General features: G+C 44.3%; 1 protein-coding gene across 34 annotated transcripts in view; it reads left to right on the top strand.

The window, feature by feature from the left end:
• The window catches only part of SORBS1 (sorbin and SH3 domain containing 1), a 291,557-nt gene that overhangs the window by 1,077 nt on the left and 265,924 nt on the right, over nucleotides 1–24,556 (top strand). The gene's annotated exons all lie outside the window — the stretch shown is intronic.

Here is a 24,556-nt window from a genome sequence, read left to right as displayed (position 1 = left end):
CTGTTGTAAGGTGTCTTGGGGATGGTGAGAAATCACCATTGTGTCTTGCCACGAGCAAGAATATCACTTGTTTGTTTATTAGCCTATTAGGGTAATGGGAAAGCCATTCCTGCCCTGCTGTGCAGATCTCATTTCAGCAAAACTGCCTGTTCTCCAGCTTGTACGTGTTTGATTTTTAAACAGTGAGTGTACTGTGCTCATGCCAAGCCTAAGGCTGCTATGCCTCCAAACTGCCTGAATCAATGTTAGCTCCTAAAGCAAAAGCTCCACTTAGAGTGGAACCTGGAACTTCATGAATGGGATTTGGCCAAGCAAGGGTGTGCTGTGTATCTATCTAAGGGAAAAGGGGGAATGGTTTACTGACTTTTAGCTGCTGCTGTGCTCCTGCACTCAGTATTTTTGTTCTGCTTGTGTTGGCAGTGCTCTCCCTGAACTATAATTTGTACAGTAGTGCTTTAAAAATCTATATTATTTGAGATCAGGACCCCTGGTGCTAGGTGCTGTACAGACATAGTGAGAGACACTCCCTGCCCCACAGAGCTTACAGCCAAAGAGACAAGACAGACAAAGGTGAGAGGAGAAACAGAGTCCCAGAGAGGTTAAGTGCCTTGCCCAAGGTCAAGTAGTAGCTCAGTAACAGAGTTGGGAATAGCTCCCATGTCTCCTAAGTCCCCAGACTAGTGCTCTAACCATGTTGCTTCTCTTATACTAGCATTGATACTTTAGTGATTCTGTTGCACTGGTTCTTCACTCACACTTTCTGTTTAGATAGGTTGTTTAGATTTATTGATTATCTTAAAATAGTCTACTCTATAAAGCCAACCCCAGTACAGTAAATCTATAGAGAAACATGCAAATACACTGATGTTTAGACAATCAAAACCACAATTGTTGTGCCACCTTTAGAACACAGTAGACTTATTCCACAATACACACACATTCTATCCAGAAAAAAAGTGGTTTCTAATATGTTCTGTATGCATGGAGGGCTAAGCTAGAAATTTGAAAAGTAAGAATTATTGTATGTTCAAAATGAGTAGTATTTTCAGGTGCCTCGTCCCTCAGTAATTGCACAGGTGATGTTGAGAGTACAAAATTACAGGAGTATGACAAGGGGAGATAATGTGATAAGCCGGTTTCTTCTTGCACGTTCTCCACTTGCTGTTGAGGGAAAGGGTGCGAGGGCTGGGGAGATGTCAGTGAAATGTTGAAGCATACTGAAAATGCTGAATTACCACGGTGGCAGCTTTAGAGAAGGGAGCATCTGAGGAAAGGTTTAAATTACTGTTCTTCACTTAAATTACATTTCTTATTTTGAAAAGAGTGCTATATGTGAGAGTATTTGGGGGGGGGGAGGAGAGTCATCATTCAAAGATGGGGTTGGGCAACAGTTGTTGGTCCTTGAATTTAGTTATCCTACTTAATATCACCAAAGCTGCTTTGCTTATTAATTTATGAAATGGATAGGAAATGATTTGTCTTGCTGATATCTTGCAGCAGTGAGCTCCACTGGTTAATTATCTATTGCCTAAACTCCCTAAAGTGTTGCTTTGGATCTGCTTTAAATGTTTGGCTCTTAATTTCATTGAGTGCCTCTTTGTTTTTGTCTTATAAGACAGGGTAAATGGGAATACCAAATTAGCCTTATTGGTTTGTGTGTGTGGTGTGGTTTTTTTTTTTTTTTTTTTTAAGCTAAAGTCTCTGTCCTTTTTGGCTGCTCCACATTGATGAAATCTATTCTCTTGCTGCATTTTTCTTTACATTAAGCCAGGGGAATGACTAAAAGTCCAGTGGTCTGATCCTGAAAGCCCATTGACCTTAGTGGCACTATGCACATGAAGACACATAGCAGGATTGGGCCCTATACTACCTATATATTGTTTATGCCACAAGGGTTAAGGCTAGGTCAGCACACGCATTACACAACGTGATTTGTATGACAGTAGAACCCCAGCTGAGACCATGGCCCCATGGTGCTGTATGAACATATAGCACGAGGCAGGCCTGGCCCGAAAAACTTACAATCGAGGCAGACAAAGTAAAGAACGGAAGGAGAAAGAGGCATAGAACATTTCCCAAGGCCAGTGACAGAGCCGGGAGAATAACTCCCAGGCCAGTGGCCTGGTCACTAGATCGTGCTGCCTCCCAGTGACATAGCTTTCTGCTTTCCCTAGAAAGTCATTCTGGAGGACATCTCCAGGCACTCCCACATGTAGCTATATCTTCACCACTGCCAAAGGGTCTGCTCTGAAGTGCCCCCCCCCCCCCCCCGGCAAGATGAAGATGTTTGGCTGTGGGAGTTGGCTCCAAGCACCAGCCACAAGGGAGAGCAATGATAAATGTGTTCCATATGCCCATGAGGTAGCTCTGATGCTTCTACAGTTCTCCTGGCTGGGGCAATTGAGACTGAATTACAGACAAGCATTGATGGGAGCCCCATGTGCTGCTCCTAAATTTACAGCTAGCCCTGCCTAGTTTATTTGTAATCTGGCCATTAAATCTTCTTTCTGGGCAAGAGGTCATCTAGTCCAGTGGTTTTCAAACTGGGTTGCGATCCAGTACTGAGTCATAAAATGTAAGGCGCTGGGTCGCAGCGGCTCTGGTCAGCACCGCTGACCGGGCCGTTAAAAGTCCCATCAGCGGTGCTGCCTGGCTAAGGCAGGATAGTCCCTACCTGTTCTGATACCACGCTGTGCCCTGGAAGTGGCCAGCAGCAGGTCTGGCTCCTAGGCGGGGAGAGGCACGGGGCTCTGCGTGCTGCCCCTGCCCCGAGCACCAGCTCCACACTCCCATTGGCCAGGGGATGGTGCCTGTGGGTGAGAGCTGCGTGGAGCTGCTTGCACACCTCCGCCAAGGAGCCAGACCTGCTGCTGGCCACTTTCGGGACACAGCGCAATCTGCGGTGCCAGGACAAGCAGGAAGCCTGCCTTAGCACCCCCACTGTGCCGCTGACCGGGAGCTGCCCGAGGTAAGACCATGCCCCTACCCTGCACCTCAACCCCCTGCCCCAACCCTCAGCCCCCCAAACCTAGAGCCCCTTCCTGCACCCCAAACCCCTCATCCCCAGCCCCACCCCAGAGCCTGCACCCCCAGCCCAGAGCTCTGACCCCCTCCTGCATCCCAATCCCCTGCCCCAGCCCTGAGTCCCCGCCCCACCCCAAACCCCTCATCTCCAGCTCTGTTGGGTTGTGGGCATCAACAATTTTCTTCAACTGGGTTGTCAGAAAAAAAGTTTGAAAACCGCTGATCTGGTCCAGTCCCCTGCACTCATGGCAGGACTAAGTATTACCTAGACCAGTGGTTCCCAAACTTGTTCCGTTGCTTGTGCAGGGAAAGCCCCTGGCAGGCCGGGCCAGTTTGTTTACTAGCCACGTCCGCAGATTCAGCCGATCGCGGCTCCCACTGGCCACGGTTTGCTGCTCCAGGCCAATGGGAGCTGCTGGAAGCGGCACGGGCCGAGGGACATACTGGCTGCCGCTTCCAGCAGCTCCCATTGGCCTGGAGCAGTGAACCGCGGCCAGTGGGAGCCGCAATCGGCCGAACCTGCGGACGTGGCAGGTAAACAAACGGGCTAGGCCCACCGGGGCTTTCCCCGCACAAGCGGCAGAACAAGTTTGGGAATCACTGATCTAGACCATTCCTGGCAGATGTTTGTCTGACCTGTTCTTAAAAATCTCCAGTGATGAATATGAATGAATATTAACACAAGTCCTTGAGGCTCATAGTTGTGGGTAGGTTGTTTTATTCCGATGGGTTTGCCATCCTTATTGGGGAGGCTAGGAGGTTAGAGCTTGAACTTTCCGGCCAAGATTTTTAGAATTGGAATCTAAAGTTTAGGCTCCTAAATTCTTATTAAGAGCCTAAACAAGGAATCAAATTTTCAAAAATGGAGAGTACCCAGAATCTCATACCCCTGATTGATATAGCTACATGCCAATATAACGTTTCAGTGTATACCAGACCTATGGCATGGAAAGGCAAGTGATTACTAATGAGGTGAAAGGTTTGAATGGTCTGAATGGTCAGTAAATTCGCACCAGACTCTGGTTTTGCTGAGTCTTTTGTTTTTGTTTTTCTCCTCACGTCATTTTTCTCCATACTGGCTTGATCACCCCTGGAAGACTTTGGAGTCTACTCAGTAAGAGGTGTCAGCCTCACACTTTGAGCAATGCAATTGAATAACAATATGTCTCAAGGGAAAACCCCATATAACTTACTGGGTAACCATAATTAGAGTAATTACTTCCACAGACTTAATTCCACATCCATGCAGTTTAAAGTGTTTGCAGTTTTCTTGTTTACTTCCTGTCCTAAATGTTATGCAGTGTTTTGTGTGTTGTTCCAACATTCTGCCACAAAGGTGGCTGCATTTTAGGGGTGGATGAAACAATCCTTGTATATCCATTGTCAAGCTTTTAAGGATGCATTGAGGTCTAAAGTTTGTTAACCTCTTTACAAACATTACAAGCTTTGTAGCAAAGAGGCCCTAGTGTAAAATACAAAGTATTGATTTATTGTTAGGAATACCACTGAAATAATTTCCGTTTCCTGTTATTCCAAGAACCTGCAGAGAATTCATCCAGTAACACTATGGATGGGAATCTTCAATGGCCCTGTCATCTTAGGTACATAGGAAACAAAATAGCAGTAATGCAGTTGACCCATTAATGTGATTCATAGCCATATTGGTCTTTCTAGGAACAAGATGTTTACAAAATATTGCCAATATGTGTGCCCCCCAAAGGACAGATGGACCATTCTGGCCTTGAATAAATCAGGTAGGCTTTACCAGCTCTAGCAAAGTTTGGCTGATTTTTTTTTTCTTAAAATAAAATAAATTAAGTTAGAATGATGTTTTTTCATGATGGCAGTGTCTGGATGAGGGAATTGGTAATGGGACACAACCTTTTACCTTTGTAATCAGTTTAAATTTGACCCTGGTCAGTAAAGACCAAAAGTTCACCATCATGGCAAATCCCAAAGGAATGTAATGTCCTTGCAGATCGGGTGACACCTGGATTGAAGGACCAGAAACTGCTGCTGTTCAGTTATCTCTATTGGTTTCCCTAGTGCCCCACTCCATATCCCTCACAAGCCACCATAAGGGACACTATCTGGCACCCTAGCTGGCAGTCTCAGCAGAGCAGCCAAGAGAGGGCGGTCCTCAAGCCTAAATCCACTCTGAGAGTTTGTCTTTCCAAGTCAAGGAGGGGTGAGGCACATTAGTAACGTGATAAAAAGCCTCCTTTCGGGGGCCCTGGGAGCAGACGGAAGGAAGAGGCCAGGTTTAGGTTCTGCACAACTGGAATTTTAACAGAAGCTTGAGTTATTCTGTGTTCTACCCCAGCACAAGGCCAAGGTGCAGTGGCTAGTGAGGTCCAAGAGAAGGTTATATAAGCTCTGGGAAGGAATAGCAATAGGATCGTTCCTGTTTGATGCAAGATGTTAGGTGAGATGATCTAAGGGATCCATGAAGATGGGACACTGGGTGGGGAGGGCTCTGAGTTACTACAGTGAATTCTTTCCCAGGTATCTTCCTGGTGGGTCTTGCCCACATGCTCAGGGTCTAACAGATCGCCATATTTGGGTCGGGAAGGAATTTTCCCCCAGGTCAGATTGGCAGAGACCCAGAAGGTTTATTGCTCTTCCCCTCCCCCCCTCCCCCCCCCCACAGCATGGGGCATGGGTCACTTGCAGGTTTAAACTAGTGTAAATGGTGGATTCTCTGTATCTTGAAGTCTTTAACCCATGATTTGAGGACTCCAGTAACTCAGCCAGATGTTAGGGGTCCATTTCAGGAGTTGGTGTGACTCTGTGGCCTGCAATGTGCAGGAGGTCAGACTGGATGATCACATTGGTCCCTTCTGACCTTAAAGTCTGTGAGTCTATTGTCAACTCTGTGAGTCTAAATATACCATGTTCACTGTGGATCATGGAACATCTTTGAAGCTGTCTCAGTCGAGGTGCATATGTGGACTTTTGTCTGTCATTAATGGTATTTAAACAAGGAGATGTACTAAATTGTAAACAGGGTGATCTCTTTAACCCATAAAAATAACTATTTGCTCCCATTCCCTTCTGATTGGGGCTGTGCAAACACGGGAAAAATATTTGCAAGTGTTTGTTCAAATAAGACATGTCTTTGCTATTATTATTTAACTCCCCTTCATTGGCTCAGTTTTCGGAACTGTTTATAGGACAGTTTTTGCTCCCTAGAATGTTCATGTTGCTGAATACCTGTGTGAAATGGACTTGCTTCAGAAGTACTCGACATCCATTAGAACATAAGAACAGCCATACTGGGTCAGACCACAGGTCCATCTAGCTCAGTATCCTGTCTTCCAACAGTGGCTAATGCCGGGTGCCCCAGAGGGAATGAACAGAACAGGTAATCATAAAGTGATCCATCCCCTGTTGCCCATTCCTAGCTTCTGGCAAACAGAGTCTGGGGACACCATCCCTGCCCATTCTGGCTAATAGCCATTGATGGACTTATCCTCCATAAAATTATCTAATTCTTTTTTGAACCCTGTTATAGTCTTAGCTGTCACAACATCCTCTGGCAAAGAGTTCCACAGGTTGACTGTGCATTGTGTAAAGAAATACTTCCTTTTGTTTGTTTTAAACCTGCTGCCTATTAATATCATTTGGTGACCCCTCCTAGTTCTTGTGTTATGAGAAGGAGTAAATAACACTTCCTTATTTACTTTCTCCACACCAGTCATTATTTTATAGACCTCTATCATATCCCCCCCTTAGTCATCTCTTTTCCAAGCTGAAAAGTCCTAGTCTTATTAATCTCTCATATGGAAGCCGTTCCATACCCCTAATTTTTGTTGCCCTTTTCTATACCTTTCCCAATTCCAATATACTCTTTTTTTTGAGATGGGCAACCACATCTGCATGCAATATTCCAGATGTGAGTACCATAGATTTATACACAGGCAATATATTTTCTGTCTTATTATTTATTCCTTAATGATTCCCATCATTCTGTTTACTTTTTTGATTGCTGCTGCACATTGTGTGGGTGTTTTCAGAGACCTATTCACAATGACTCCAAGATCTTTCTTGAGTGTTAACAGCTAATTTAGATCCCATCATTCTATATATATATATATATTTGGGATTATGTTTTCCAATGTGCATTACTTTGCATTTATCAGCATTGAATTTCATCTGCTATTTTGTTGCCTTTTGTGAGATCCCTTTGTAACTCTTCAGTCTGCTTTGGACTTAACTATCTTGAGTAGTTTTGTGTCATCTGCAGATTTTGCAACCACACTATTACCCCTTTTTCCACCTCGAAGGCTGCCATCTTGTGTTTGGGAATCAGCCAGTCAGGGCACAGAAACCATAGCATGTGACTCAACTGACCAGTCACACAGTTCAAATAGCAAATAATGAGAGAAATTTGGCAGTTTGCCAGTGGCCAAAGAGCTGAACTATGTTTAAATAAACCATTGGATGAAGAATTTAAGATAATACCGGCTCAGAAAAGCTTCCTGCTTCTAACCCCATCTCCAGAAGACATGCAAAATTTGTGTCTGTCTGTCTCCCCAATCTGTTGATCTTTGGGGTCAGCTGCAGACTTCAGTCTTGAACTTCTCTGAGACTACCCATGTGCAATCCAGTATTTGTCAGTGCTGCTTCCTGCTCCAGGAGTTGTGCCCGCTTTTCTGTTTCAAGCCAGTTTGTTCTTTTATCCTCTGCCCACAGATTTCCCCAGGGGACCTCTTCAGTTAGGAGGTTGGATATTGGGCCATAGTTAGCTGTCTACCCCTTGATTGCTGAGTCCAGGCCAGGATTTAGGAAGACCTTGTATGGTGATAGTAAGCAGTACAGACCGTGAGAGTCATTTTAGGAGAAAGACCCCATGGCTCTTCCTGGATCTCTATCTGTGTCCAGCAGCCTTAGCAAAGAATCTTCTTTCTTTTCATTGAAACTGAGGCCTGTCTCTCCTCTACTCAGAGAGATCATAGATGATATTTGTGCATGGACGTAGCGATATGGGCAGTGTGTAATATCAGTTACCACTGAAGTCTTATAACCTGTTCTCATGTAATGTGTGTTTCAAGAAAAAACATTCAGAAACCTATTAGGTTCAATACATCATCACAAAGGGAAGAATGCAACATATACTCAAACCCCAAAGAAAGATCTTCAGGGAAATGGTTATGCACGACAGCCTCTGCTGAGGCAGTGTAGCCTCCCGAACCCTGGAAGCATACCCATGATAACACATTTTAATAGGCGATTAGTTTGGTTTCTTCTTTGACAAGACCTGTGCAGTGCCATCAATATAGAGAGCTCACAAACTCCTGGGCTGGTTAATTATTAAAAGAACCTGCTAAATATTTTACACCTTTTTAGTAGTGGTTTAGCTCACATCTATTGATATTTCCCCCTTCTTTCTTTTTTGAAGTCTCCAAGAACAGAGGGGAAAATAACCCTCAGTAAACTAGGAACCACTTTACACTCATCTAATATTTGAAAAGAGAACACACATCTAAAGCACATGCTTCGCACTATATCCTGGCTTAGAATCCTTTGTCTTGACTTCCCCTATTGTCTCACTCAAGTTCTGCCTTTTTGGGGTAATTGTCACCTTTGAAAAGAGTTGTGAATTTTTTAATATTTAGATTCTGGTAGCATCTAGAGGTCAGCCAAGCTAAGGCCACATTGTGCGAGGTGCTGTATAAGCAGCTATAGTAAATAATAGTAACTGCTCCAAAGAGATCATGAAAGACAAGACCTAACAAGTGGATGAGACAAACATGGGGTGGGAGAGATGTGCTAATAAAAATAATAGGGATGCATGCAATTCTTAGCCAGTCAGAAGTAGAAATCACAATTTGCCACCTGTCTGGCCATTTTCAGTTCTGCCATATCAGTGAGATGTTTTATTACAACTGATAGAAATTCCCCAGACATTGGAGAAATTTGGATTTGAACTTAGTAGCTTGAACCTCTCTAAAATACCTGTAAATCTTTGCCTGCTGAAGTCGGGCTATTTCAGAAGCTTTGTACAATGGCTCCTGAAGAGTTCATTGCCTTCCTTTTAAAACAGGTGCTGAATTACACACTATCAGTTTTTGGACGTCCATAACAAAGATAGTAAATAATAAATCTTAGTCCCTGTCCTCTTTTATAACAGGTTCTCATTATTACTTGAACTAAAATTGCATGTAGGGGCACCAGGATTGGGCCCCCAGGTGCTAGGCACCGTACAAACACACAGTAAGAGACATTCGTTGTCCCCAAAGTGCTTTCTGTGCAGTAATACACAGATTATGTAACTATGGGCTACATTGTCCATGGGAAAATACTGACAAGTATTAAAGGTACTAATGTCAGATGGATGGCTAGCTTTTATCAGACCGATGGATAGTACCCAGTATATGTATAGGCCTGCAGGCCTTGTAATCGTTTCTCTTTATTAACAGTAGGTTTTTATTATATTTCTTAAAGTATATTTAATTTATTGCATCAGTTTGTTGGACACCTGTGCAGGCTTTCATAACAATTATGCACATAGAGAGAAACAAAAAAATACCCCCTAAGACTGTCCTCATTCTTGGGACAGAATGGATGTGTACATGGGAGAAAACTGCTAAGCAGTCTTTGTGATAATGAAACTGGCGGGGCATCATTCCATTTAAATTCTTTTAATTGTGTTTTATTTCTAATTAGTAGAGAAATACAATGTGGATGTCATGCAGCTACAACAGTGATCTTCAGTGAATTGATTAGTCTATGCCTTCTTGCTAGCTTGCAAACAATAGGAACTCAAAGAGAAATCTTGCATCAGGCCCAAAACTTGCACAGGTCCCATTTCAGCAGCCCTTTAGAAATGGGGGAATCCTGTTGTTCAGCTATGGGTGTGGGTCAGGCAAGTATCGCATTCAAATACCTGTGTAGAGGGGCAGACTCACCCCTGGGACACCTCCTGCTGGTCTCTTCTGGGAATTAGCTCATCAACCCAGGAGCGCCCTCTGCAAGCCAGTGAGCCGCCTGTCCTTTAGCCCCCTGTGCCCTTGTACCTGGGGTGCTGCCCCCTAGCAGGAACCTCTAGTCTTAGGGTCTCCCCTCCCTAGGGAACCCCCCACCCACTATTCCCACCTTGCCTCAGTATAAGGCTACTGCCAGTCATCGTCAAGCCCCACGCCCTGGGGCAGACTGCAGTATCAGCCTACTCATCACTGGCAAGGTTGGGTTTAGACCTGCTGCCTTGGCCTACCCCTGGGCTGCCCTCTGTAACCCCCAGTACCCCTTGGCCTTCTGCTAGGCCACAGCTTGGGGCTTTCCAGGCTGGAGCTCCCTAGCCCTGCTCCACTCAGGTACTCTGTCTTTAGCTCACTGCAACCAGGCCTCTCTCCCTCCCTCTGAAGGCAGAGAGAGACTGCTGGGCTCCTGGCTCCCAGCCTCTTTATACAGGCCAGATGGGCCTGATTGGGGCATGGCCACAGCTGAGCCCACTTTCCCCAATCAGCCCAGGCTTCTTGCCCCAGCCATAGCCGTCTTCTGGGCTGTTTTAAGCCCTTTAGGGCAGGAGCAGGGTAACCACCCCATATAAAATGGTTCTGCTCAGGGCATGAGAATGGAGGGGAATATTTTTTTTTCTGATTGTAGCTGCAGTCTGTACAATCCCTGCTAATCTTCCTTCTCCTGGGTTTGCGTGTTCTGTACATCTGTTCCTCCTTGGTTGGGGGTTTTAATTTAAAAGATCCCAGGCCTCTTATTTCGCTGTTTGTTGCCATCGGGTTGGGCTTTCTCACTTCCAGTAAGAATGGAGAGACACCTCCTGACTCAATAGATCTGCTTCTGTGGTGAGGTGTATGGACCTTTAGTTGTTAGGAGTCTGGCTAGGCTACTGCCACTTCACAAGACAGAGCTGAGAGCTGCACTTTGCTCTCTCATGGAGAATTTACTTTTGTTCTTTGTTTGTGGTTTTTTTCTTTATTTAGAACAAAAGCAATTCAGACTGCAAGTCTGTTTGTGCTCATTGAAAAATGTATTAAAAACTGATTAGATTGACCCATACAAATGTACTGGTGCTGGCATTGTGGAGCCAGCAGAGCTGGGACACGGTATGAGCCGGATGACACTATGCCTTATGCTTCATCAGCCTAAACTATCAGCTGCAGACTCTGGGAGTCCCATGTAAGAGCAAAAGGCCTGATCCAAAGCCACTGAAGTCCCTGGAAAGACTCCTGTTAACTTGTGGGCTTTGGTAGGGTTACCATACGTCCTCTTTTTCCCGGACATGTCCGGCTTTTCGGCAGTCAAACCCCCGTCCGGGGGGAATTGCCAAAAAGCCGAACATGTCCGGGAAAATGGCGGCTCTGCTCCTCCCTGACTCTTCGGCTCTGTTTAAGAGCCGGGCTGCCCGAGCGCTACTGGCTTCGGGCAGCCCCCTGTGCCTCCGGACCCTGCGCCGCCGGAGCCTGGAAGGGGAAGTGCCTGGCTGGGGGCGCAGGGTCCGGAGGCATAGGGGCTGCCCAAAGCCCGAGCGCTACCGGCTTCACGGTTTGCCGGGCAGCCTCCAGACCCTGCGCTTCCCCTCCCGGGCTCCAGCTGCGCTGGGGAAGCGCTGGCTGGGGGCGCAGGGTCTGGGGGCTGCCTGGCAAACCCTGAAGCCGGTAGCGCTGGGGCAGCCCTTTCCCCCTGGCTGGGAGTGGGAGGGAGGAGGGGGCGGAGTTAGGGTGGGGAAGGGGTGGAGTTGGGGCGGGGCTAGGGGTGGGGAAATGGGCGGGGCCAGGGCCCGTGGAGGGTCCTCTTTTTTTATTTATGAGATATGGTAACCCTAGCTTTGGATCAGGACCAGGAAGTTCCCAGGCTGAGATGGCAAGGCTGGTCATTAAATAAATCGTCCGACTTTTAACTGAGTGGACTTGGTCTGAGAGTGAGAGAGAGCGGGAACGTGGACCCCACACAATGGCCTTGTTTAGTCCTTTGCTGGACTCTAGCAGCACCTCATTTTCAAATGATGAAAAAGGGCCTGAGTGCCACAACAACCAAAATGCCAGCAGTATCTCATAGCCTGTGCCAAAACTCATAGCAAATGCTAAGCCATTTGCCCTGTTTACACCCAGAAGAATTTCCCTCCTAGTAAAGTGGCCCTCAGCTGTGCAAAGAAGGTGGGTGCGGTGTGCATCATAGACCTCTCAGTACAGGCACTCTGTTGAACACACAGGCCCCAGGCTGAGGGCAAGATGCTGAATGATCATTGTTTCCTGCTAACCTAAAATTTTTATACTTCTTCCTTAAAGCCGCTGTGTAGACAAGCCTCTCTAGGGGGTAGGTCCACAAGCCTCCGAGCCCAGAGAGACAGACGCGCACTAGCTCCACTTGAGGTAGCATGAAAAAAATAGCACTATGGTTGTTGTTGCACACTTGGTGGCTTAGGCTAGCCACCCGAGTTTGGACATAGGGGGTTGGGTGGGCTTGGACTGTGGTGGCTTCCTTCTACTCTTCTATGTGCATCTAAGTGGCAAGAACCCATCATCTTCTGAAATACTGAATATGCCCATATGGCACTTCACACCAGCTAGTGATTTGAATATGGAGTAGTGTGTCAGGGGAAACTTGCTCATTAAGGCCTGGTCTACATTACAGAGTTAGGTTGACATAAGGCAGCTTATGTCAAAAGGCAGCTTATGTCAACCTCACTATGTAAGCGTCTATACAGCAGTGTTCCTCCCATTGATTTAACTTGCTCGCTATGCCGACCTAATAACTCCGGCTCCACGAGAGGCGTAGCGCTTACCCTGGTGTAGTTAGGGCAATGCAGTGTCTGTATAGAAACAGCATTGCTTACATTGCCTGTTGCTGCCTTTGACAGCTGGAACCTGGGGGTAGATAGCTGGAGCCACACGGCCTTAGGGCTACAGTGCCACACAATTACCCACTTAAGTTGGTGCAAGCACTCCTGGTGAGGATGCACACTGCCGACAGAAGAAGCATAGTGTAGACATGAAGCGCCGATTTAATTACTGAGGTGGCTGTAGGTCGACCTAACTTAAATCAACTTAATTTTGTAGTGTAGGCATGCCCTTATTTATGTCTAACACCTGCTGGGCACCCTCTTGGTTATTCCAGCCTCCACTTGTTGCCTCATACAGGAGTGCCTGAAGCTCTCTGGAAGGGGGCGGGGGGACTGGTGCCTGAACTGTCCCTCACTCCCACTCTGCCCCTCCCCCAAGGCCCTGCCCTCATGCCACCTCTTTCCCACAAGGCCCTGCCCGCTCTCTCTCTCTCCTCTCCGCCCCCTCTCCCTTATTGCTTGCCCTCAAGGCCCCCTGGCCTCACCTGTTCTGGGGTACCTGGCCTCATGTCTGTATTCTAGTTTGCAAGTGTTTTGGGGCAGGGCTCTGTGAATCACCTACCCTTCCTCTCGGTGTGGTAGTCATAAGACAGGACATCCCATTCCTAGCTCTGTTTCTGACTTAGTGCATGATCTTGAGCAAATCACACAACCTTCTTTGCCCTTTAATTTCCCTGCCTGCAAAGTTGGGGGGATGCTTGCCTAACTGCCACAGAGGTTATGATGTCTAATTTTGTATGGTGAGATCCTTAAATGAATAGTGCAAAAGACTATCATTCTCACTTTTGCCCAGGGAAAGTGATCTGCTCAGTTTATATGTATGTCTCTTGTATTCCAGTTTGCCTAGAAACACAGATGCTGGAGGAAGTGGTGTTGGTGGCTCAGTAGGGGCCACTCTTCCCTCTGAATCAGTACTGAAACAATGCCACTGCATGGTGCTAGAGGCCACTGTGCTCTCAAGGTGATAAGATCCTGACCACATGAGCCTATTAAAAAGGCCAGTGTGCTTTGCACAAGGGGAGGGCCATTAACCCTGGTGTCTTGTTTCAGTGCCATCTTGGGGCTCTGGCTTTCCCCCTACAGTGCTGACTGTGCAGTATAATCCCCTGGGTGCAGTATAATCCCCTGCCTGTTGCATGACATTGTGGCATGCTGTTAAACAGCTCTTGCAATCTAGCCCAGAGATGGCTGTGACGGATAACACAATTCCTATGCTGCATGTGGTTTGTGAAGTACTTTGGGATCTCAATGGATGGAAAATGCCATGAATGTATGAGATATCACTGTTGTGGAAAAATCATTGCTGGGGAAAACTTGACTGGAAGATTATGGCAGTTAAGATCAGTCTGTCACCTAAATGCTGACGCTTATAAATCCATGGTATGCCCACATCTTGAATACTGCATACAGATGTGGTCTGCTCATCTAAAAAAAGATATACTGGCATTAGAAAAGGTTCAGAGAAGGGCAACTAAAATGATTAGGGGTTTGGAACAGGTCCCATATGAGGAGAGATTAAAGAGGCTAGGACTTTTCAGCTTGGAAAAGAGGAGACTAAGGGGGGATGTGATAGGGGTATATAAAATCATATATGATATGGTGTGGAGAAAATGAATAAGGAAAAGTTATTTACTTGTTCCCATAATATAAGAACTAGAGGCCACCAAATGAAGTTAATGGGCAGCAGGTTTAGAACAAATAAAAGGAAGTTCTTCTTCATACAGTGCACAGTCAACCTGTGGAACTCCTTGCCTGAAGAGGTTGTGAAGGCTAGGACTATAACCGGGTTTAAAAGAGAACTAGATAAATTCATGGAGGTTAAGTATCAAAGGGGTAGCCGTGTTAGTCTGGATCTGTAAAAAGCAACGCATGCATCTGCCGAAGTGGTTATTCACCCACGAAAGCTTATGCTCCAATACAGCTGTTAGTCTTAAAGGTGCCACAGGACACTCTGTTGCTTTTTTCATGGAGGTTAAGTCCATCAATGGCTAAGAAATGGTGTCCCTAGCCTCTGTTTGTCAGAGGGTGGCGATGGATGGCGGGAGAGAGATCACTTGATTATTACCTGTTAGGTTCACTCCTTCTGGGACACCTGGCATTGGTCACTGTCGGTAGACAGGATACTGGGCTGGATGTAACTTTTGGTCTGACCCCGTATGGCCATTCTTATGTTCTTTCTCTATTTTCTTTTGTACTGCCCCTTTTCTGAGAGGGTGGGCAGAGATTAGGGAACCTGCTAGTTTGAGTATTTGGAGAAGTTTAATTTATTGTCCTTCACTTCTCAGAATCTGTTTTTTTCCCTCCCTCCATACAATGTTGAGAAAATTACTTTTATGTTCATTGAGCAGTTGGGGACCATCTTTTTCCATGAAAGGCTGCAATCCCATGTTGCAGTTTGTGGCTCACTATGTAGGATGCGGGCCGTGTGTTGTAATGCTAGTCATTACCATCCTGAATTGCTGTATTTTGTTCAGTGGGCAGTGCTGCTGAACAGAGATGGGGACTGAACCCAGATCTGGATCCAAACAGATTGTTTGGGTGTTCCAATCCTAAACCCAGGTCTAGGTCCAGTTGCACATTTTAATTTGGAGTGTAATAAAGGCGCACCCATCACTGCTCTGGGCACCCTTGTCATTTAAAAAGAACATGCACTAAAATAAACGGACCTGTCAATTCCTGCAGATCAACTCAAATTGCAGCGCTCCCCACAGTCCCCTCACACCAGGCCCTCACATAATAGCTGCCATCTCCCCTTAGTTTTTCTCCATTTCCTTCCATGCTCCTTTAACTGTGGCAACAGGAGAATATTTGCAGTGACAGGGATACATAGTGGTTCTGGGCTCAGGCCTACCCCCAGCCCTATCATTTCTTTCTGCTGCCTAGGCTGCCCCCTTGTACTCACACCTTAGGGGGAAAATTAGATGCCTGAGGCTGTTCCACAGTAACTGCATAATTGGACTCGGTATTGATTAGTATTTATTATTGGTGTTACTGTAGCATCTTGGAGTTTAGTCATGGCTCAGGACCCCATGGCACTGAGTGCTGTACACACCCAGAACACAGAGATGATCCTTGCCCCAACAAGCTGACAATCTAAGTATAAAACAAGAGACAATAGGTGGGAACAGCCAGCAAGGGAGGCCAAGGAAACAGAAAATATTGTTCAGTTTGATGGGCAGGGCTTTCAGCCAGGGCTTTGGAGCTGTGCTCCGTCTCCGCTCCAGCTCCAGGCAAAAACCTGCAGCTCCAGAGTTGCTCCGTGCTCCAGCTCCAAAGCCCTGCTTTCAACACACTAATTTCCTTCCATCTGACTCCCAAATAGTAACTGTCACTGCCTCTTTCCTTCCTGCATACCAGGAAGCAGGTCTAGGTTTGAACATTACATTTCTATTGATTAAAACCTGTCACTTATTATGCAAATCTCATGATAATCACTTTCTGTAATTTAATGTTGATTCCAAAACTTAATTTTTGAGTCTAAGAATAGCATTTATGAGCTAAATGCAGAGCAATTCACTTCACACTAGGGGTTCCAAGCTGTCACCATCATAAACATTCGGAATGTGTATTCCTTCTCTCCCCCTCCAAATGAATTGAACAAAATGGGCAATTGGTTTATTGTTCTTTGGTGAGGGGGCTTTGAAGAAAAGACAAAAAATAGGGCTGTGCTCTTCTTGTGTGCATGTGTTTTTACTACTGTATAAGAAAGGCTTGAATGTTTCCCCCATCCCAAGCTTTTTCCTGACTTTTTTTTGTTTTTCCACATTAGAAATGTGTGTCTAGTCTACTATGTTTTTTTTTTTTTTCCTTCTATGGATGACTGTGGATCTGTTAGAATTCTCTCAGGGCTATAATGCAAGTGAAAGCTGATTAATTAACAGAGGAAGTGATGAAGTTTTTACTCAGATTGTTTAAAGGACTTTAAAAACCAAAACCAAACCAAACACCCCTCTCCCCCACCCCTGCAAAAACCCAAATATCCTCCCCCACCAATAAACCAAGCAGCTCTTTAACTCAAACACGTGAATCAGCAGTTGGGAGAAAAGCTGTTGTTTATAAAGGGAGTAGGTTGTTGAATTTTAAAGGGCTGACTAACCACATTCTACAGCCGAGACCTCCAAGTGAAGGAACCCGGAGTGATAGTTTAAAGATAAAGAACAAGCAGGAGAGAGCATCACACACACTTGTTGTTTTCTGTTTAAAAACCTTTCATTTAAAGGTCACCTTTTAAGTGTTTATTTTATCAATGAAAAAGTCAGTACTAGGTACAGGAGGGTGATGAGCAAATATTGCTTGTGTCGCTGAAAATCAGCAGAGGGTGATGGAAAATGTCTTTTTATATTACTGGGTTGTAAAAACAAACCAAGTATCCATTGCATTCTACCAGTCAGAGTCTGTGATCAGACTAAAACAACAAGGAGTCTGGTGGCATCTTAAAGACTAACAGATTTATTTGGGCATAAGCTTTCGTGGGTAAAAACCTCACTTCTTCAGATGCATAGGTAGATACAGACTATTACGGCTACCCCCTGATACTTGTGATCAGACTGCATCTCTACGCTGTGGTCATGTTGTTCTGTTTGCAGGCTCTGTTTCATTGAAAATGGATTAGTTGAGGAGCCTCCCTTCGTTTTCTTGGGGGGTGGGGAATAGCTGTTATTCTGTTTTCAGGGAGTGGTTCTATTATTTTTTGTTTTAAAATCAGGTCATAGTTATGCCACCCTGGCTTGCTTGATAAAGCTGACTTTGCTAAAGGTCCAGTTTGTGTGCATCACAAGGCTGAAGTGGGTGGGAGCGGCAGGGACTCTGCTTGACTGATGCTAAATGGCAATAACAAACAGACTTGTTGTCCTTTGCTAGGCAACAAGACAAGTCATTGACTCTCACCCCTTCCTTCAGTTCCAGGCATTAAACAAGTTCTAGACTTCTGCTTTTCTGTTACTAACTTCTGTTCATCACTTAGGACAACACTTTCAAACTTAGGCCTCTAATTTAAATGATTTGCTTTTCAGAGAAGCATAGAACAGCTGAGATGTTTTTTCTTAAGTGTGTACAAATCTATCTGACCCCTTTTCTCTGGAATCTTGTGGTATCATGGGTTTCTTGTGAGTTTTCTATGAGCCAGGTTGGGAATACTATAGTGCTAAAATATCCCCCGTACGTTATGTGACAAGTGGATTCTGTGGCCAGTAGCAATGAGAATTTCCGGGGTTTGTTTAAATACTGTAATGAACTGGCTGGGAGTGTATGTATACCATACTCTAAGTAGGGTGACCGTATTTTCCCAAAGGGAAAATGGGACACCGCAGTGGCCAGCTGAAGGCCCCCATTTCCCCCCACCCACACGTGGGACCAGTTCATGACCCCCTGCCACTCCCCCGCACAGGTGCTACAGGCCTGCATAGGTGCCACCCACACGCACATAGCTATTATTGAGTCTCCCTTAACTCAATGGTAAGGATCTGTGCTTTTGGAGGAAGAGAATCTGCTTTCTAGCTTCACTGTTGCAGAGAAATTCCAAGTGGCCAAGGTACAGCAAAATGACATTAGTGAAGTCCTGGATAGCTATGGATTTGTTAGTGTTGTAATCTAGGTTTCAGAGTAACAGCCGTGTTAGTCTGTATCCGCAAAAAGAACAGGAGTACTGGGCTAGCTTGATTATCACTTCAAAAGTTTTTTTTTTTTTTCTCTTAATTAATTGGCCTCTCAGAGTTGGTAAGACAACTCCCACCTGTTTATGCTCTCTGTATGTGTGTATATATATCTCCTCAATATATGTTCCATTCTATATGCATCCGAAGAAGTGGGCTGTAGTCCACGAAAGCTTATGCTCTAATAAATTTGTTAGTCTCTAAGGTGCCACAAGTACTCCTGTTCTTCTTGTTGTAATCTAGAAATTCTGTGCACATTACATAGTGTCACTGCCACAACATGCCCTGTTCTCCGTGCACTTTTTTTGGGCCCTGAAATACTAGGAGAGAAGCCTGTCTCATGATGTTTTCCTGATTCCATTTTGAGTCACAACCAGGAAGAAGAAAAGGAGAATGCAAAACATGACAGCAAAAAGTTAACTGAACTTTTTTCAGCCTCAACCTTTCCCCTCTCCCTTGACCAAAAGAGAGTCAAGGCTCGGTTTGAATTCTTTTAGGAGATGGACCAAGGAGGTGGTCCAAGATGGAACTGGGGCTAGGGTTTCCATTTGGATTTGACTAATTTGATTTCAATGGATTTTGGCCATAAAAGAGCCAGAAAATAGACCCCTTTTAACTTTGGGATTGTATCCAGAGATCTGAATCAGAATTTCACCTCCATGAAATCCAAAAGAGCTTGGATTGGAGGAATCTGGATTTGATCAGTCTTCAATTCTTTCTTTATGCCGAACCATTCTTCCACCTATACATATTTTTTGCCGTGTGTGTTTGTGTATGTATGTATGTGATATGAGGCTCTTCAGGACATCAGTGTTCAGAGCACAAACTGCAAAGACTCATGAGACCATAATCTCTGGTGATGTAAATTACCACAAGCCCTCTGAAATCAATGGAGCTGTGTCATCTTACACAAGTACAGAGATGCAGAAAATCCAGTCCCAGCTATTTATTTATAACCAAAACATGCAATATAAACACAAAACAAAAGGAAAGGAAAATACAGGCACAGACAATACATCCCCTCACTAGTGATTCCCCTCACTAGACCCTTGCTGTAGTGCAGCGGTTCTCAAACTGTGGGTCGGGACCCCAAAATGGGTCACAACCCCATTTTAATGGGGTTGCCAGGGCCAGTGTTAGACTTGCTGTGGCCCAGGCTGAAGCCAAAGCCCAAGACCCACCACCCAAGGCTGAAGCAGAAGCTTGAGGGCTTCAGCCCAGGGTGGTGGAGCTCAGGCCTCATCCCCTCTGCCCCTCCCCTGCCCAGGTCGTGTGGCAGTTTTTGGTGTCAGAAGGGGGTCATGGTGCAATGAAGTTTGAGAATCGCTGCTGTAGTGCATGCACATCCTTCCTTAATCATTGCTGGTGAAGTACTGCTTTATACCTTGGAGAAGAATTCCATCATGCCCTATTCTTAAAAGGGTACATCCTCCTTCCCAGTAAGAGCTTGCACAGTTTGTGTGTGTGTGTGTGTGTGTGGGGGGGGGGATTAGTTGTCCTCCTTATTGTGAAGGTCATCATCAAGCTGAATTTCTATTTGGAATAATCATTATTACCATGGTTTCTCCTGGGAATGAAACAGCTACCAATTTCCTCTCAAGGAGAGCTTGAAACATATTCTGTGGTTTGTAAATCCTGCTTTGAGATGTTTCAGTGTAAGACCTCCTAAATCAGGTTTTCCTGAGCAATTTCAGTGCTCAGAACCCCAGCAGATGGCCCATGTTCTGATACTTGGACAGAGTTTACAGTTCACCATTTATGTCCCTTTAAATGTTCAGGTGCAAGTTCAGATAAGGCAGCATCAAGCTACTGTGAAAGGGCTGCATGGAATGTGGCTATGACAGATGCAGTTCCAACAGCCTCATCTTGGTAGTCATGCTGCTGAATATGTAATTAAAGCTTGGTAATACAGCTTTGTGATGCTCACCAGAGAAGTAGTGTTGTGTTTAAATTCTCAGATTACATAACCCAATGAGCCACTCATATGTTTAATTGAGATTAGAAATAGCTAGATGATCATAGTGCCCCCTACACCTTATACCTCTCTATTCAAATCTCTTGTCCTGCCTTTTCAGTGTCCAGGCTAGAAATTAAATGGAATGGCTTGTTTGCTGTACAGGGCATAATTTAAAAAAAATATCAGAAACCCTGTCTCACCTTGTCGTCTTTCTCCTTCCATCTGGGTAGGGTGAGAGTGATCAATGAAGTGCTCTATGGCAGTACAAAAAACACCCTCAAATTCTTCTGTTTTTAATATGGGGAAAATCCCAGAGGTGTATCTGATCTCAAAATCCCTGGATCAAGCTTTGTGGGTGCTTTCAGGATCTGGTTCTGAGGTCTGCATACCACTCATATGCTGAATCATAAACCTGGATCAGAATGTCCTGAAGTTAGATGTATGGAGTTTGGAAATTCAGATCTGAATTGCATGACTTAGACCCAATTTATCAGAGTGAACTGTAAATCCATTCCTTTTTTTGCTCATTATTAATTTCAGATTGTTATTCAGATATTTAAAATTATATACTAGGTACCTAGAATCCTTATTAAATGACTTGTCTTCTCTCCCACTCTTTGATTTCCTTGAGGGATCAAATTGGAATTTAAAACATTGAATTGTGAGGAACCACAGTTACTTTCATGACATTATGATGTCCTAGCTTCAGGATTATTGTTTCACTGCAAGAAAGGCTGAAGTAGGAGGTGCAATCTTTTGGAGCTCTTGCAATGTATATGATCAATTAGGAGGACTTGCAGTGTTTCTTTCTTTCTTGGAAGTGTCTAGCCCTGCTGGCTGCAGAGGAAAGCTTGAAAATGTGACTGCTAAAAGCTCAGTGCCCAGAAGGCAAATAAAAAAATCTCTAAATATATTATTTGTAAAAATCTCTTGAGTTTTAAGCCAGTCATATGATTTTTGAACACTTGGGAGTTGGCTTATTTTTCAAAGGTGAGCATCTTAAAAAGACATTCAAATTCTGCATTGGGATGCTTAAATTACACTTTGTCATAGAAGACAGACACACAGGCAAATAGTGTCAGATTCAAGTTCATCAAAGTAAATTGAAACACTCCCATTGATTTCGTGGTCTTTGGATCTGGCCCATATATCATGTACTGATCTAAATGTCCTGTTGAGATGCCCATGTTTGACAATTCGGCCATTAAGTGTTTTCAATAATAGCAAATGGAACAAAAAAAGGTGCTCACCAAGTCACCTCCTGTATAAACAATTCCCCATTCCATCCCCAAATGATCTGCATGAATGACCCTCTAAAATATTTTAGGTTGTGTCCTTTAGTCCACAGATTGCTAGTGAAAATTGCTCATGTTCCTGTAATTCTCTGCTCTCTTCAATTTCATTATGTTGTTACATAGGGTACAGATGTTAGTTTAATGTTTCTTTGCCTTTTACTCTAAGGAAATAGAGAAAATGATATTCTCTAAACTCAGGCCTTCCATTTCCCCTGACCTCATGTCTATCCTGACTAAGCAGATAATCATCTGCTGATTTTTCTTTTTCCCTCTTGCTTTGTATTGCTGGATTTTTGTCCTTCATGCTCTTATTCTGATGTATCTCTGAGATGAGGTTATTGGTGAGCTGCTCTTGTAATGTATTTCTACACTTGCACTGTGTAAGCATTGGCATAAAGCGTACACATGGTTCGTATCAGATGTATGTTATATTGCTCAGTAGCAGGTGAGGTGCAACTCATGATCTCAATTTCGTGATGCACAATAACAGAGAGCATGGCCCAATATTTAGAGATGGCAGTTGGAGTCAGGCTTCTAGCTTCTTTTCTCAGCTCTGTTGCTGACTGTTACCTTGAACAAGTAGCTTTATTTCTCTGCCACATATTTTATTAGCAGTAGGTGATGCACCAAGCAGGAAGACCTGTAGGAAACAACTTTATTATATGGGCCGAGAGGCCAATGTTACGTGCTGATGTTCTACTCTTTGTCTAGCAACAACCCAGCCGTGAATCGCATTCTTGAGCCCCTGGTTCCTTACCAACATGAATTCCCCATGAAACCTGACCCTCATTCTCTAATTCCACCCATCATACTACAGCATAGTTCCCATTCTACAGATGGATAAACAAAAACATCTTACTTCCCTCACAAAGCTGGTATGAAACCTGCTTTGGTAAATGTTTGTAATATGCCTTACGACTCTTAGCTGAAAGGTGCTACAAGAGCACCAATGACCATGATAAAATAGAATTTACTCATGTTCTAGACCAGAGGAATGAGTGCTGGATTAGGAATCAAGATCTCCTGGTTTCTAATCCTGGTGCTAGTAACTAATTATGACTACATTTTCCACTGATTCTTTGGTGCCTCAGTTTCTGGGTCAGATTCTTTCAGAGGGATTTAGCACCCATAGCAACTTTTAATTTCAGTTAGAGTTGTAATCTCTGACTTCTGAAAATCAAGCCCAAGTTAGGCAACCAGAAATGGAGGTGGCAAAAATCAGTAGGTGCTTTTGAAAATTGTGGCCATAGTGTACATTTCTGGATAAATAATTTACTTAACCTCTATTTCCATTTCTTTATCTGTAAAATCGGTATGATTATATGTAACCTAAAGGGGGTTGTGAGGTTTAAATTGAAATTGCACTATTCTTTGGGCATGTAAAGGATGCTAAAGGTTCTTATTCTGAAATTCAGATTCTGAGTTTTTGATTTAAAAGCAGAGGGATACAAACAAATATTTCAAAGAGTATCTGTCCACATCTAATGTCATGTATTCTAAGAGTTTTCTATAGCTAAATGTTTATTGGGATGGGTGAGGGAGGGTATCTGGCACCAAGTAATTTGTTTGAACAAAGAAAGGGAAAGCTTTTACACTGTGTGTTCTAATTAGTCAATCAAATTTTGTGTTCACTTTTACTGGGTCTGGCATTGTTTGGTGGAATCTAAAATAGGTTATGAATGTATTTGTCAGGAAAGATAAATCTGTAAGAACTGTTGCATTCAATACATTTCCTTTTTAAGTAGAAACAATATAAAGAGCTTAATTCAGCACTGAATAAATCTCACTTTTGTTGCACTGATTGTATAAAATCCTGGGCTGCTCTACTATGTGTTTGCCTCACACTGTTTATATTACCTAAAATGTCATTCCAGAACAGAGCTTGGCGTAGGACTGCAGTGAAAGCCATTTCATTCCATGTATGGACCTGATCTCCCAAAGCTATTTTAGTGGGCAGCTAGAAAGTATTCCTTTGTGAGCTGTCATTTGGTTTGTGTTGATGTGTGTTAGACAGTTTGATGGGGTGGCTATGTTCCTCTGAAATGCTGTGCTGTGCGCTTTCCAGGAAGGGGCAGGGCAAGTTGTGATCTTCATTTTGTTTTGTTAAAACCATATCTTGACATTCTGACCCCGTTAGTTTAGGTCGTGGTAAAATTGTCTAAACCCTTCTGCGTTTTGAAGTGGGATCCATTTAAAAACTCAAAGGGCCAGATTCCCTAGTGGCTATTAATCAGCACTGATGACAATAGAGCTATAGCCATTTTACACCAGTTGAGGATGTGGTTCCAACATTCACAATTCAATCTTCGGAAACTGGGGTTTCTCCCTGTACTCAGCACAAGATTGTAAACTGGTGGAGAGCATCAGCTGGTTCATCAATGGAAAGAAAAGACCTTCCATCAGCAAGTTTCTTCCTCAAGGTTTTAGTCTTAGGGCTAAATTATGGCATTTAGCCACATTCCTCAAATAGGGGAAGACACGCTGCCCCAGGAGGAGCCTGCCTGAGACACAATATCCCCTGCAGCTGCTCCCTGAAGAAGGGTGAGGAAGGGGTACACATGCACCAAACAGTAGGTTGGGCACAGTGCTCTTGTAACCTACACGCCTCCTGGGTGTGGTGTTCTGTCCCATCTAGTGACAGAGACCACTTAGAGAGAAATTAATGAGTCTGCTACAGCCTTAGCTAATAGCTACATGGCTTTTAGCTCATGCAGTAGAGGCTCGTGCATTTAACTCCAGAGGTCCCAGGTTTGATCCTGACTGCGGTCTGTTGGTGTTACACTCTCCCTTATGATTTTTAGAGAAAATTGGTTAAAATGAAGAAAAA

Source organism: Chrysemys picta, chromosome 7, assembly GCF_011386835.1.
Source record: "Chrysemys picta bellii isolate R12L10 chromosome 7, ASM1138683v2, whole genome shotgun sequence".
Classification (NCBI taxonomy): domain Eukaryota; kingdom Metazoa; phylum Chordata; order Testudines; family Emydidae; genus Chrysemys; species Chrysemys picta.
Note: the sequence above shows the minus strand (reverse complement) of the source record. Positions and strands in the feature narration are given on the sequence as shown.